This window comes from Papio anubis, chromosome 1 (assembly GCF_008728515.1).
Source record: "Papio anubis isolate 15944 chromosome 1, Panubis1.0, whole genome shotgun sequence".
Taxonomy (NCBI): Eukaryota; Metazoa; Chordata; class Mammalia; order Primates; family Cercopithecidae; genus Papio; species Papio anubis.
In genome coordinates this window covers 143,850,174-143,864,629 of record NC_044976.1, presented here as the reverse complement: position 1 = coordinate 143,864,629, position 14,456 = coordinate 143,850,174, and positions in this window count along the sequence as shown.

The window sequence follows — 14,456 nt, the reverse complement described above, 5'->3', positions numbered from 1 at the left end:
CTTTGTAAAAAGACCTATGATCTATAACATCAGTGTGGTATTCGTTTTTGCTGCAAGTCACCAGGATCTGACAGTTGAAATTTATTTGAGTGAAACTGCTGTTCAAAAATAAAAATTACTTATCCCACTTTCTCAGAAATTCCAAATTTCTTTCTGAAATCTCAGAAATTTAAAAGAGACACATCAGAACCTGGTGGGTCTGACATGGAAGCTTCATTACTTAGAACAATAGAAACCTGGTTTATGAATATTTTGAGGTAACACTTCAGTTCTGCTATTTAACTTGTTTCATGCTATATGACATTTATGCCTTTACCCTTTATCTTGGTGACTGGCATTAATGACCACAATAAACACCTAACAATCTACTATGTTAGGCAGAATATGGTAGGGATGGGAGAATGGCTTCTGTCTTACATAGCAGATATTTCTACGTATAAAACTCAGAATGTGAAGGGTGAGAGGCCAATGATTTGTGAACTTGCTACAACTCACTTTGGAACTTTATAAGATCTCTTAGTTTCACCATCTGGGTGCAGTTTTAACCACTCATCAAATAGCCTTTTGGTATTTTACCACTATTTTGCATTTTATTTTTCTTTCATTAGGTAAAACATTTTATTTTTCTTTCACTAGGTAAAACATTTTGTTTTTCTTTCATTAGGTAAAACATTTTCATTAGGTAAAAGCGTAATAAAATTCATATGTTTTCCTGCTTCTACTCTCATAATATTGCTTTATTTTTCATTTCAAAGCTTTTTCATAATTCAATCCTATTTGAACATGATAACATGGCACAGTATATCTAATATTTAGAAGCAGGCCAAAACAGACCTAGTTCAAGAGGCAGCTGTAGAGTCCTCAGCTGCAGAAATTTATTATTCCTTGCAACAAGTGATTAAACCAATTCTCTGATTAATCAAAACTGTACTTTGGAACTAGCCACATGAGACCAGAATTTTAAATCATGTTATGCAGACTGTAGCAATATAAAGAACAAGATTGGAAAATTAACTCTATGAGAAATATTTAACAAATAGGTGTTAATCTTCCCTCAGACTTCTTGAAAGAGCAAAGCCACACTCAAGCAAACTTTAAAATATATGCCTTGACAAGCACCAAGGAAAATGTCACATTCTTTTAATAGGCGCACAGTGTTACTGTGAATCATTTCTCCTTGAAGGACTTCAGCACTGTTTATGGCTTTCCCTGATGACACCTCCTCCCTCACCACCTTTTCTAGTTACTGTTCATGCACCCTCCCCAGTGCTAATGGGAAGAGCCTGAATTCTTCTCAGTTCCCATTGCTACTTCCCCAAGCATAATTCAGTAGCACTCCCTATTTCAAATTAATGTCATTTAATTAGAGCACCTTTTCCCCATCCTCATGTCATCCACTGAACTCCATCTTCATTTCTCTACTTTTTTCGAACTTGAATTATAATTTTATTTTCTGTTCTACTCTTGCTCTCCTTATTTAATGTATTCATTTCATCTTTTATTTATTTTTTTATTTTTGAGACGGGGTCTTGCCGTGTTGTCCAGGCTGGTCTTGAATTCTTGGCCTCAAATGATCCTCATGCCTCAGCTTGTCAAGTAGCCGGGATTACAGGGACTTGTCATCATTCATTCACTTCTTTATTTACCAAATATTTATCAAACATTCTCACTAAGTGTCAAAGATTTTGCTAAGTGTGATGCATACAGAGATGAATAAGACATAGATTTTGTCCCTGAGAAGCTCAAAGCTGTGGAATAGTTGCAGTGATTTGACTTGGACGGGGTGCAGCTAGTGTGTTGGTAGAGCAGCACTGTGCGCATGGCATGATGTAGCCTTCATATTATTGTGGTATATGAGGATAACATATTATCAACATATGATTCTAGTATATGAGAACATCAATATCCCATCATTATCCTGGGATATGGGAACAAAAAACATCCCAACATATTATCCTAGTATACAAGAAGAAAAAAAGTTAGCTGTATAAAACACGGAACATGATAGTGCATGATTCAGTAGCACAAATTGTAAATGCAAGTGTAGTTTTCTTTTTTCTATGGAAGTATATATTTGTGGCAAAATAGAACCCAAAACTAAAACAATAAGTGCCTAAGATGTCTAACCCCATCTCACCCACACCAACCCCTTAACCCTAGGCATTTTCTTCTAATAAAGAGAGGGCACAAATAGTACTATCTTCATCCCAGCTGTCATATCAACCATATGTGAGTTTCCCACCTTCAAGATTACAAATTCTGAAATTCACATATTTGACCCAAAACAGGTTGTTTTACCAGGTGCCTCATCATTTTTCCCGGAACACATGCTGTTTTCCAGTCAGGTAACCTTTCCAGTTCTCAGGTTTATGAGTCCTCCCTGCCTTTATTTCCTTCCCTAGTTAAGCTATTAGACACCATTTTGACACTTCTATCCCCAATACTTTAGATTACTCTAACTTTATGACTCTAAGGCAAATGTCCCATCCCAGACATAGATTCATTCAATTCAAAATTATCTTGCCTTTTATCAAATATCTTATTAAACTTCCAACTCACCCCTAAACACCTTGCACCCTCCCTCACCCTTCGCCCATACTACCAATTGGCTACTATGAACTTTCTTAACTCTACTGAAACTTCCAAGTGAGGACAACAAGGTCATTTTACAATTTTCTGTTTCTCTTCCTTCCATAACAAGTATCACTGTATCTCCTCCCTTATTCTGTTAGGGGATGAAATGCACTTTTTGTCTGTTAAGAGATAAAATGCCCTTATTCATTGTTTGAGAGAATCCATTTGACTGTGTACTTAATACAATTAAGATTCCTCCCCTCTCCTATGAAACTTTGTTCCATCAATTATTCTATCTTCTTCTCTTCTTGCCCACCTCTCAATATTTCTTTTTCCTTTCCTGGACCTGGCCATACAGGGGATGCCAAAAGGGACCATGAGAAAGTTGTTTTGTAATTTCATGATAGCTCTTTAGGGGAACAGCCATGGCTACCAAAGTTAAGCAGGTTGACAGATCATTTTCTTATTTAAACATGTACCTTCTTTATTGACACACATTTGGCCTGAGGAACTCATTGAAAATACCTGTGTGTTTCTCCAGATAGGTAGATAATGTCCTAGGCTACTTCAAAGAGTTATTTTTATGACCACAGTGTCTTTTAATTTTTATTTGTCACAAATTTTAAATGCTCCTTGTATTGTTTTATACCTCAAAGCACAACAAACTTTGAGTAACCAAATAAACATATTATAGACCTATAATTAGGGCTAATTGTAAAGTGGGCAAAAGGAGACTTCTACTGTGATTGACAATTAAGAGTCCTGGGCATTGAAATTAATTTGGTTTAATTCTCTCATCTGAATATACTGACTTCATAACAAAATTAACATTTAAAGCATTAAAAGGCGTTTATAAAAATTATGAACAAAACTTGAAGGAAATTAATTTATCTCTAATTACATTAACAATAATCACTTGATGTCCCGAGCACAACCAAATTCATATCCTGTTAATAAAATGTTGGCTTCCTCCCCACCGTTTCCTGTTTTAAAGGTGAGATACATGCAGTTAGAATGACCTATATGTTATAAATTATTGTTGCTATTTTCTAATATCAAAAGGCACCCCATTTGGTAGCCTGTGCTGCCATTTAAATCTCACATCTAGTCACAAAGTTCTCTATGCATTTTTTTATTCTTATAACAAATATTTATTGAGCATCTATTATATGCCAGGCACTGCTGAGTGCAGAGCATACAGAGGTAAGCAAGACAGACCAGGTCCTTGCCCTTGTCTATAAAGACGTCATTTATGTGCAATATTCCCTTAGATTAAATTGGATCAGCATAAGATAAATTCCTGACAGCCAGACTATAAGGTTTGTTTTGATTCACGTATAATAACTGTCCTAATGGCAAAGAAAATCAAACAAGTTAAAGGACACTACGATGATATGGTCTAGATCACAATCTATGTTAGCAGAGCAGAGAATAAGCTTCAGGAACATCTGTACTCTCTTACTACTTGATACTTTTCCTCATAGCTGTCTACATTTGGTTAACTCTATTGTGCTTTCTGTCACTGCTTTGCACAGGTTATCTCATTTAATTCCCCCATCATCTTGATAAAGTTCTATCATTTTTTGCTTATAAATGAGAAAACTGATCATTGAGAGAAGGTAAGTAGAATGCCCAAGGTCACATATCTAGTAAGGAGAGGGTTGGTAGTAAACCGAGGTCTGTCTGACTATAATACTGCCTTCCCATGAAATAATATTCCACGATGCTAATACATACTAGGAAAATGGTCAGCAAGCACCTAAAATAGATAAAGAAATAAATATAGAGAAGACAAGAGATACATCTGGTAGCTGTTCTCTTTAGTCCTAAGGTGGTTTAACTAGATAAGGTCATTTTGGGTGGGCAACGGCATGAGAGAGTCTGTTTTTTCCTAGCGAGCTCCACTTCCTGTGAGCTCAGACCTATGCTTTGAAGCTACGATGTTTCAAAGAATGCTCAGTCTGTGACTTGAAGCCTCTATTTTCGAGGTTTACAAGTTGCCATCTTGTTTGAATGTTTGTAAAAATAAAAAGTTAAGAAAATTTGGCTAACATGTTTTCTATAGTCTTTGAGAAAGAGACTACAAATCTGATCAAATTGAAAGAAAGTGACACATGGAAAAATAGGGAAATTTCTCCACACTGACTCTTAACTCATTTTGTCTGAAAACCTACTGACTTAATTTGCAGTGATTTTATGGAGTAAGAGGATTACTGTCAATGTAAACAGTTTGTATGTGCAACTTTTTTTCCTATAGCAAAAATGTAGGCGAAGATGCCAGCACCATTAGCTGCCTGCCTTTTACAAATCACCCAGGGAGCTCCCATTGAACAGCCACCAAACGAGGACAGTTTAATGTAAGTTGAATAGTGCCCCTAATATTACATTGCCATTTAGTACTCAACTTCTAAGTAAGTGTCAGGGTGGCATGAGCCAAGTTCTACGCTGGGACCTGCACAGTGATTCATGAGTGGCTATTAATGTTACCACCAGTTACAACAAAAGCATGTCACTGAACTTGAAGAAATCATTTTACGAGTGCTGCTTTCTTCTTTCCATTGTGATTTATTTTCAAATTGCATATTTCTCACCTAATACACCCTGCTGCCCCCATTCACTCCAAAAGAATATTTACTTGAGGATAGTTGCGGTAAGGGGATGGTGGGTCTCTCTAGCTGAACCTTTCTAGGTGTGATTCCTAGGCCAACGTAAGGAGGGTATAAGCAACATTAAACCAGTAAGCAAAATAAGCTTGGGCCAGAAATACGTGTCAAATATGAGGAAAAGAGATGGGATTCAAATGCAAAGTGTAATTAAGATCATGATAAGGGTCAGATTGCAAAGGCATCACCAGAGTGAAAAATCTATGATTTCCAGAATCTAGATTGGGCAGAGAAAGCACCCAGGACTACCACTAAGATTTATGAGGCCCTAAACAATAGTACAAATGGAGGCCCATTTCTCATGTGTCTTATGTTCAAATTTTATAACTCAACCTCTGCCCAAGGCCTGGTTCGTGTTTCTATCCTGGTGCTCCCACCCTCAAGGCCTCAGCCTACTCACCGGGGCTGAGTTTGTGAAATTACCCTGCAGGCTGCTAAGCCTGAGTGGGAACATGATCTGCTGGGGCAAAGCCTACCACTGGACACCTGGGCAGGGACCAGCTCAAACCCAGAATGGTGAGTGGCCATATCAGGCTCCTCAGGGAGCCAAGAGGGACAGGTTCCCCTGCCCCATACTTTTCCCACTCATGATACTCAGGTAGTTCCAAATGCCTCTCAAAAACAAAAGCCCTGAGAACAAAGCAGGGAAGAAATGTAGTGTTTGGGAGATTGGAGTAGCCAAGCCTCTCTTCCTCTGATGAGTCAGGACTATGGCTGGGTCTTCTCCTTCTCCATATGCACTTGCACACTCCCAGCTCTGCTCTCTAGCCTAGGGCATCTAGCTCTACTTCCTCTAGAAGGTACCCCACCCATAGTGCCAGAGTACTCAATTAGTTACAGATCCTTCTAGAAATATTGTTAGGAAAGAATAAAATTGGTCTTGTGTTTCAGCGTTTGTGATCTGCAGAAGCCTTTGTTACACAGACCCAGGACCAGGGATCCCACCTTGCCTGGGTCTAAGGGCAGAACTGAAAATGGCCTATCGGTCTCTAGAAGTCAATTGCAAACCCAGAGGTGTGTAAGTAATTGCCTTAAGTGCCAGGCATCCTCTGATGGTGGCCTGTACTCTACCTGTCCTAGGTATGCCCGACCAACCTGTGTCTCAAGAGTCCTACTGGGGCCCGGGCGTGGTGGCTCACGCCTGGAATCCCAGCACTTTGGGAGGCTGAGGCAGGTAGATCACTTGAGGTCAGAGTTTGAAACCAGCTGGGCCAAAATGGCGAAACCCTGTCTCTACTAAAAATACAAAAATTAGCCAGGCATGGTGGCGCATGCCTATAATCCCTGCTACTTGGGAGGCTGAGGCAGGAGAATCACTTGAACCCGGGAGGTGGAGGCTGCAGTAAGCCAAGATCCTACCATTGCACTCTAGTCTGGGCAACAGAGCAAGACTCCGTCTCAAATAAAATAAAAATAAAGAGAAGAGTCCTAGTGGGACACCACTTCCCTCTGTAAAGAAAGACTAAAACGATCAAGTTTAGAAAGCACTAGAGAACACCTTAAAATAATGAAACAGTCATCTATGGTGGAAAATCAAGCTATGAACAGATGAATGTGATATGTAACTTAAAAAGAGAGTAATTACAATGGAGCACAAGCTTTGGTGTAAACTCCCAGTCCACGAGGCAGCCTTTTAGACAGTAATGGGCATCTGAAATTATGTTTCCAGTCTGGGAAAGATTAGTGGTAATCTAGAATTTGCATTAATCATACCCATATATACAAAACTAGAGAGGACTCACAGAAATATCACCTTCAAATGCCTATTTCATGAATGTCTACAGTTTTGTGCTTTGTTCATTTCACAAGAGGGAACAGGTACTAGGGCAAAGGGATTAGTTAAGGAACCACAAAAAGCCTAGAATGGGTGGAGAGCCAACTACTAAATTAAGGTTTAGTCCAATATCCACTACAATGGTTGGCACATAAGTGAGCCTCAAAAAATAAAAATGACCAAAATTATATCAAATCAAAAATCGTCTCAAGCTAATAAGCATCAAGCCTCTCTGGATGTAGATAATTTTGAGCTATAAGAAGGTACAGCTCAGCGAGATGCGGTGGCTCATGCCTGTAATCTCAACATTTTGGGAGGCCAGGGCAGGTGGATCACCTGAGGTCAGGAGTTTGAGACCAGCCTGACCAGCATGGTGAAACCTCATCTGTACTAAAAAATGCAAAAATTAGCTGGACGTGGTGGCATATGTCTATAATCCCAGCTACTCAGGAGGCTGAGGCAAGAGAATCGCCGGAATCCAGGAGGCAGAGGCTGCAGTGAGCCAAGATCGTGCCATTGCACTCCAGCCTGGGCAACAAGAGCGAAACTCCGTCTTGGGAATAAATAAATAAATAAAAGAAGGTATAGCTCTTAGTATTGACCTCGTCGTTCCCGTTTCTCCACTCATCCAATGACTACAGTCTACTCAGTGATTCCACTATGCATACTTGTAAGGTAATGATTTAGATTCAGTACAGAGTCTCTATAGATTCTGTAAAGTCTCTTTGGGTAAATACAAAAAGTGCTTTAAAAAGGTGTCATGTAAAATTTCTTAGAATATTTTGAAAACGCATGAAGGATGTCTCATTATTTTCTTTGCACTAAGCAAGTAGCTTCAATAACAAGTCCTGAATAGCAAATAAAAACTTGAGAGACTCAGAAATCCATGCTGCTGCATACGACAAGGAAACTGAAATTACAGATATTCTCCAATGATTGCCCAAACAGACTCAATGAGGAATGATTTGTATTGAACTGGGACGTAAGACTTTGAGGTTGTTGTGTTGACAAATACCTTGCAGAATGAACAACACAAATATAGACACCAGCATAAAACATGGAGAAGAGTTTTAGAATATTGCTAAATATCTTAATTTAGACTAAGGATAAACCCAAGGTAAATTACTTCTAACTTTGAAAAATAGAAGACCCATCCACAGAAAATCTACTTTAGATGTGGACGACCACACCAATGGTATCTCTATATCTCAAATGGTCAATCTTCTTCTTGACCTTCAATATAGTACCCACATATAATAAAATGAGTTTATCCACTGTTAGGTCTTTCTGTGTAATGTTACACTAGATCAGGCCGGGACAGACGAAACTTACCGGTCATTTCAGACTATTGCATGAAAACTCTCACATATCTTTAGGTACTGTCTGTTTTCATGAAGGGGAGACAAGAAGCATTTCAATCTCTGTAAACAATCCATCTCCATATTCTTTACGGAAACTCACACATGCATGATAACTTAAGCCATTTTCCAGTAAATAAATAGAATAAATAAATAACAAGACAACATAGTGCTTAATTTTCCTTTTCTTTTTATTTCTGTTTCTTTTTTTTTTTTTTTTTTTTGGCTTTAGGCAGCAAAATGCTTAAGCACTGAAATGGGCAAAAAGCAGTTTTAAGAATATAGGTCAGGACATTAATATAAATTTGATCACCTCCTTTTTATTCTCTAACATTCCCCACAATAAATCAGCCCACTTTCCTCCACCCTCTCCTCACACACACTTCACCCTCCCGTCCTGATTTTGGATCACTGAATGTAAATCTGTGACAAGGGTATCTATATATAATATTAATGGCGCCGAGGAGGGCTGGTGTGAAGTGTGAGAGCTTGCCAAGAAAGGAGCGATCTGAGCCCAGCCGTTCATCCTCTGCAGTGAGCTCTACATCATCTGCAGGACAAATGTAACATCATTAGGAAAAAAAAAAAAAAAAAAGGTTAAAAAAAAAAAAAAAGGAGAAGGTGGGGAAGTAACCATTCTGCAAGGAAATGGCTAAGTTGGAGGTTCCAATCAATCTTACTAAGCCAGGTTCCCTGAGATACTGTCAGCCACTACAGACAAAACAGATTGCTAGAGAGATCACTGAGAGTCGAACAAACAAACAAACAAACAAACAGGAAAATACAACCTGGTTATCAGAGATTTACTCAAGTACCAGTTAGCATTTTAAATGTATTTACCAGTTTATGCCCAGGAAAGGGAAAGAAGTTTGCTTTATCCTTAAATAAAGGAATTTGAAAAATTGGCATTGTAGGGGCACTTTATTAAAATGGCCAATAAGCATTTGTTGTAGGTATAAAAAGAAATTATTACAGGGATCTTAGGAGACAAGATTTCAAAATTGCGTGAAGGATAGAGAAGTCTGAGTTTCAGTCTTTACTTTGTACCGATGCTTACCCTTCAGGTTGCTGTCTGTCTGAGTTTCCAAGGTGGAAGGGTGTCAGTTCAGTTGCAGGCGTAAGGACTGTGTCCAACTCAATATCTTTAGGAAGTGATTCTACAGACCATTTGATGCCTGTTATGGAGTGGATGTTTGTGTCCCCTCAAAATTTATATGTTGCAATCCTAAACCCCTAACATGATGGTGTTAGTAGGTGGGGAGCTTGACAGGCAATTAGGTCATGAGGATGGAGCTTCCATGATGGGATAAGGACCTCATGAGGAAATGAAGAGCCCAGAGCTCGCATTCCTCTGACATCTGAGGATGTAACGTGAAGATGGTCATCTGCAAACCAGGGAGAGGGCCTCCACCAAGAGCCTGACCATACTGGCAATCCTGATCATGGACTTCCAGCCTCGAGAACTGTAAGAAATAAATTGTTGCTTAAACCACCCAGACTGTGGTAGTTTGTTATAGCAGCCCAAGTAGACTAAGATGATCGCCAACTAAGAGAATGAAACTGACACATTTCCCTTAATTATAGGAACAGGCTAAATGAAATCCAAGTTTCATTACCCGGATGATTTCCCTTAGTCACTTGTCACTTAATTCGGATTTTGACTAGTTATTCTGATTTGTCATCTAAATTGCTACCAAATCTATATCACTGAGCCGTTTAGTTGAACTTAGGGGATTTTTCTCTTACAAATTTTTTTTAGCATTCACTTTGGATGATTCCCAAGTCCTTTCACTGAGGGTCAGAATTTGTCTGAACCCAGTTCAGAGTTTTCAGGCCTAATAAATCTTACCCAAAGTCAATATCTTCAGTCAATATTGATAAATCAGTTTTATTCAATTTTAATGAATGAATACTCAGGATAACCCAGAAATCAATAACTGAATATTTGAAAACCAGCATCCCCCATCTGCATCCAATATCTTTTTGAAGTTTATTCATTTGTAGTTTGAAGTAAAAGAAATTAGGTGCTTACCTTTCATAATAGTCTTGTTTTCAAATTATAATAAGCAAAACTATTGCTCCAACCAGCCATTTAATTTAGTGCCGTGTTTACTGGAGAAGATGACCTGTGGGTAGTTCCATATTTAGGCTAGTGAAAAGAATTGGTACTTAATGTAACCAAATTAAGAAAGTGCAAGATCATCTTTAATTGCATCAAACTCCACTCTTTAAGCTCTTAGAGGATCTCATTATCAGTAACTCACAGAATACTGAACTTGTCAAATAATAATTCTTTTTCCTTCTATGAATGGCCATAGTTTGTACTTAATTTAAACTTAGATGTACAAAATGACGATTATGGTTATGGAAAAAAATCAGAATAAATTTTTTTTGTAACAATAATGCACTGGATGTGCACAGTATACTCAAGTATACAAAGAAGTATAGAAAGTCTCTAGTAGTAGGCAATGCAAACATGGGAAACTATTTAAATAGAAATTTGATTTTGACACATATGGCCACTAATTCTGACTATGGAGAAGAATGGCCCCTGATCATAATTATGACTGCACTAACAACTCACCAATCCATCCTGGAAAAAATAAACAACTGGCCAAATTTAACTATTAAAGAGCCCTGGGCAAATTATTTACGTTTCCCATTATGGCCTGTCTTGCAAAATAAAGAGTAGATGAACTGAAACATGAGATCAGGCATAAATGAGAATTATTTTTTATTATTCTTAAATGGATGATGGGCAAATGTTAGTCACATAAATTTCAAATGAAGATAAGATGCATTTGGGTATTCTGTTTAATTTTGTACCACTTTATTTATGTAACAACGGTGGAATTCGCAAAATTAAAAACAATGTTGCAAATACAATTTGATTCAGATGATCTTGATTGGTGGCTCATATGGGTCATCTCTTTTAAATTTTAAATTGGTAGGAAGTTAATATACTTGCTAACATCTAAAAATGCCCTACTGTTGTCTTTCTAAATAGAATTTCTCTTCCATTGCATTATGGAAGCGTTAGAAAATATATAGTACAGAATGATTTTCACAATTTTTTGAAGGAGGTGTGTTTTATTAATTATGTATGTCTGGCTGTGCATTGTGGCTCATGCCTGTAATCCTAGCACTTTGGGAGGCTGAGGTGGGCAGATCACTTGAAGCCAGGAGTTTGACACCAGCCTGGCCAACATGGTGAAACCCCATCTCTACTAAAAATACAAAAGTTATCTGGGCATGGTGGTGCATGCCTATAGTCTCAGTTACCCTGGAGGCTGAGGAGGGAGAACTGCTTGAGCCTGGGATGTTGAGGCTGCAGTGAGCTGAGATCATGCTATTGCACTTCAGCCTGGGTGACAGAGTGAGACTCTGTCTCAAACATATGTGTGTGTGTATATATATATCTGACATTTTTACTAAATTTTTAGCTCCTTGTTGGATGGAACTATCTGTGATTCATATTTTTTATCCTGAGCATTCACAGGATTGGGTCGTGCCTGAGGAATTGAATGCTGTGACTATGCAAGTAGCCACCTGCCTGCAGGCTTATTATTTCTCTTATTAAATGGAGGATTAGATGAGATAATCAGTGAAATTTCTTTTCACAGAGAAAGCTATGATTTGATGAATTATGAATTGAGGACACAGGAGCTGCTGTATGAGGTCTTAATAGTTGTAAGCCTTTGTAGGGAAAAAGCATGTAAACAAATAGTAACTAGATAAGAAATTTAAAAAACAATTATTATAATGGACAAGTTGTATGGGAGGGATTGGTAATCTTAAGCAAAGAATGAAACAAGGCTTAAAATGAAGAAATCTTTGAGCTTTGTCTGGAACGACACGTTACATTCCCAATAGGGGAAGAAGGAACTCATTTCAGGTCGCAAGAATAGCCTGAGCAAAGATAAAGTTTGTTTGGTTGATTAGCTCAAGGTAGCTGGGGCACATTATAGGTGAACAGATGTAATAGAAGATAAAAATACTGATATTAATTACTGGGATTTGAGAGAAAGTAAAAGTTTGGTCTTGGTGCATAAGACAGCTTTAACAGAGAAGATGGGACTTAAGCTGAATTTTGGAAAATGAATAGGATTCGAAGGAGAGGATAAGAATTAATTTAATATAGAGAAGAATATATTTGACAGATATATTTAGGGCAGGAAAACAGTTTGATTAGAATAAAACACTTGTGTGAAAATAATCATGACTGTGAAAGGAGATCAGGAAGATTTTGGAGAAGAACATTCCCAGTATATAATTTGTCTAATTCTCATGTATTGGGTAATCTCTGCTATGCTGTGGGCAGAGGAATCAAATAATGATGGCATTGGGAAGCCAGGAGTGGCAGCAGAATATCGGGTGGCCTAGAAAACAGAAGGACTGAAATAGGGGAACCAGTAGGGAAACTGTTACTCAGCCTGATGTATGAGATGATTAATAAAGAAAAAGAACTTCAAGACTTAATTGACAAAACAAATATGATAAATGAGGTAGAGAAAACATTCAAAGATGATATGAGAATGTGGCAGCTTTAGCACTCATATATGGCACATACAAAAATATCTCATTCATTTTGAAAGATTATATTCTTTCTTTACTTCTATTTTCAGTTCAGGGGTACATGTGCAGGTTTGTTACATAGGTAAACTTGTGTCAAGCGGGTATGTTGAACAGATTATTTCATCACCCAAATATTAAGCCTAGTACCCATTATTTTTCCTGATCCTCTTTCTCCTCCCACCCTCCACCCTATTATAGGCACCTGTGTCTGTTGTTCCCTTCTTTGTGTCCATGTGTTCTCACTGTGTAGCTCCCACTTATAAGTGAGAACATGAGGTATTTGTTTTTCTGTTCCAGTGTCAGTATGCTAAGGATAATGGCTTCCAGCTCCATTCCATATCCCTACAAAAAACATGATCTTGTTCTTTTTCATCACTGTGTAGTATTCCATGGTGTATATGTATCACATTTTCTTTATCCAGTCTATTACTGATGGATATTTAGGTTGATTCCATGTCTTTGCTATTGTGACTAATGCCACAATGGATATACAAGTACATGTATCTTTATAAGAGAATTATTTGTATTCCTTTGGGTATATACTGAGTAGTGGGATGGCTGGGTCAAATGATATTTCTATCTTCAGGACTTTGAGGAATTGCCACAGTGTCTCCCGCAATGGTTGAACTAATTTACACTCCCACCAACAGTGTGTAAGTGTTCCTTTTTCCTCACAGAAAGGTTGTATTCTTAACATGGGAGATCGTTGCAAAAATGCAGCAGGCAAAACCAGATCTCAAAGAATATAGAGGACTGTTTGGAAAGTAATAAAGTTGGCACAAAAAATATATATCTGCTGAAAAAATGTTTGGCTAACAATAACGCGAGTGCTAATTATGGGTTACAAAAATAGGAATTTATCTCACAAAGCAAGAGGACTATTAGTAAATATTTGCTCTTTAGGTTCAGCTACTTGGGAAACTTTGTCTTTCTACTCTGCCTTTCTTAAGGTATAGGTATTCATCTTTATGTTTGTTACCTCCTGGTTGCAACATAACTGCTACATCTCCAGACATTACATTCATTTTCATGATGGGAAGAAAAGGTAAAAATTTATCCTTTGTATTATGAAAGCAAAAGCTATACTAGAAATCCCCAGCAGACTTTAATTTATATTTTATTGGCCAGAGCTGATTGACATGGCCATTTCTAGCAGTAAGGGGGCCTGGGAATGTTTCCTGGGTGCAATTGTGTACCAAAGACAGAATTCTGTTAGAAAGGAAAAAAAAAATGGATATTGTGTATGAAATTAACAGGGTATATTTTGTGGCATAGTAAATAAAAGTTGTAGGTGATTGCTTTCAAGTGATAAAAAATTTATTGTCATTAAAATTTGACACAGTTGGTTGACCTGTCTGAATCTCTCTCAAAATTGTTCCTCTCCCTGTCTTCCCCATCTCCATGAATGGCACTCATCTGGTTTGGATTATAGCAATGACCTCAGTTGGTCACTTTGTCTCTATCCTCTTGCCCTATTACTATTTTCTGTACAAGAAGAATAATCTTTTTTTA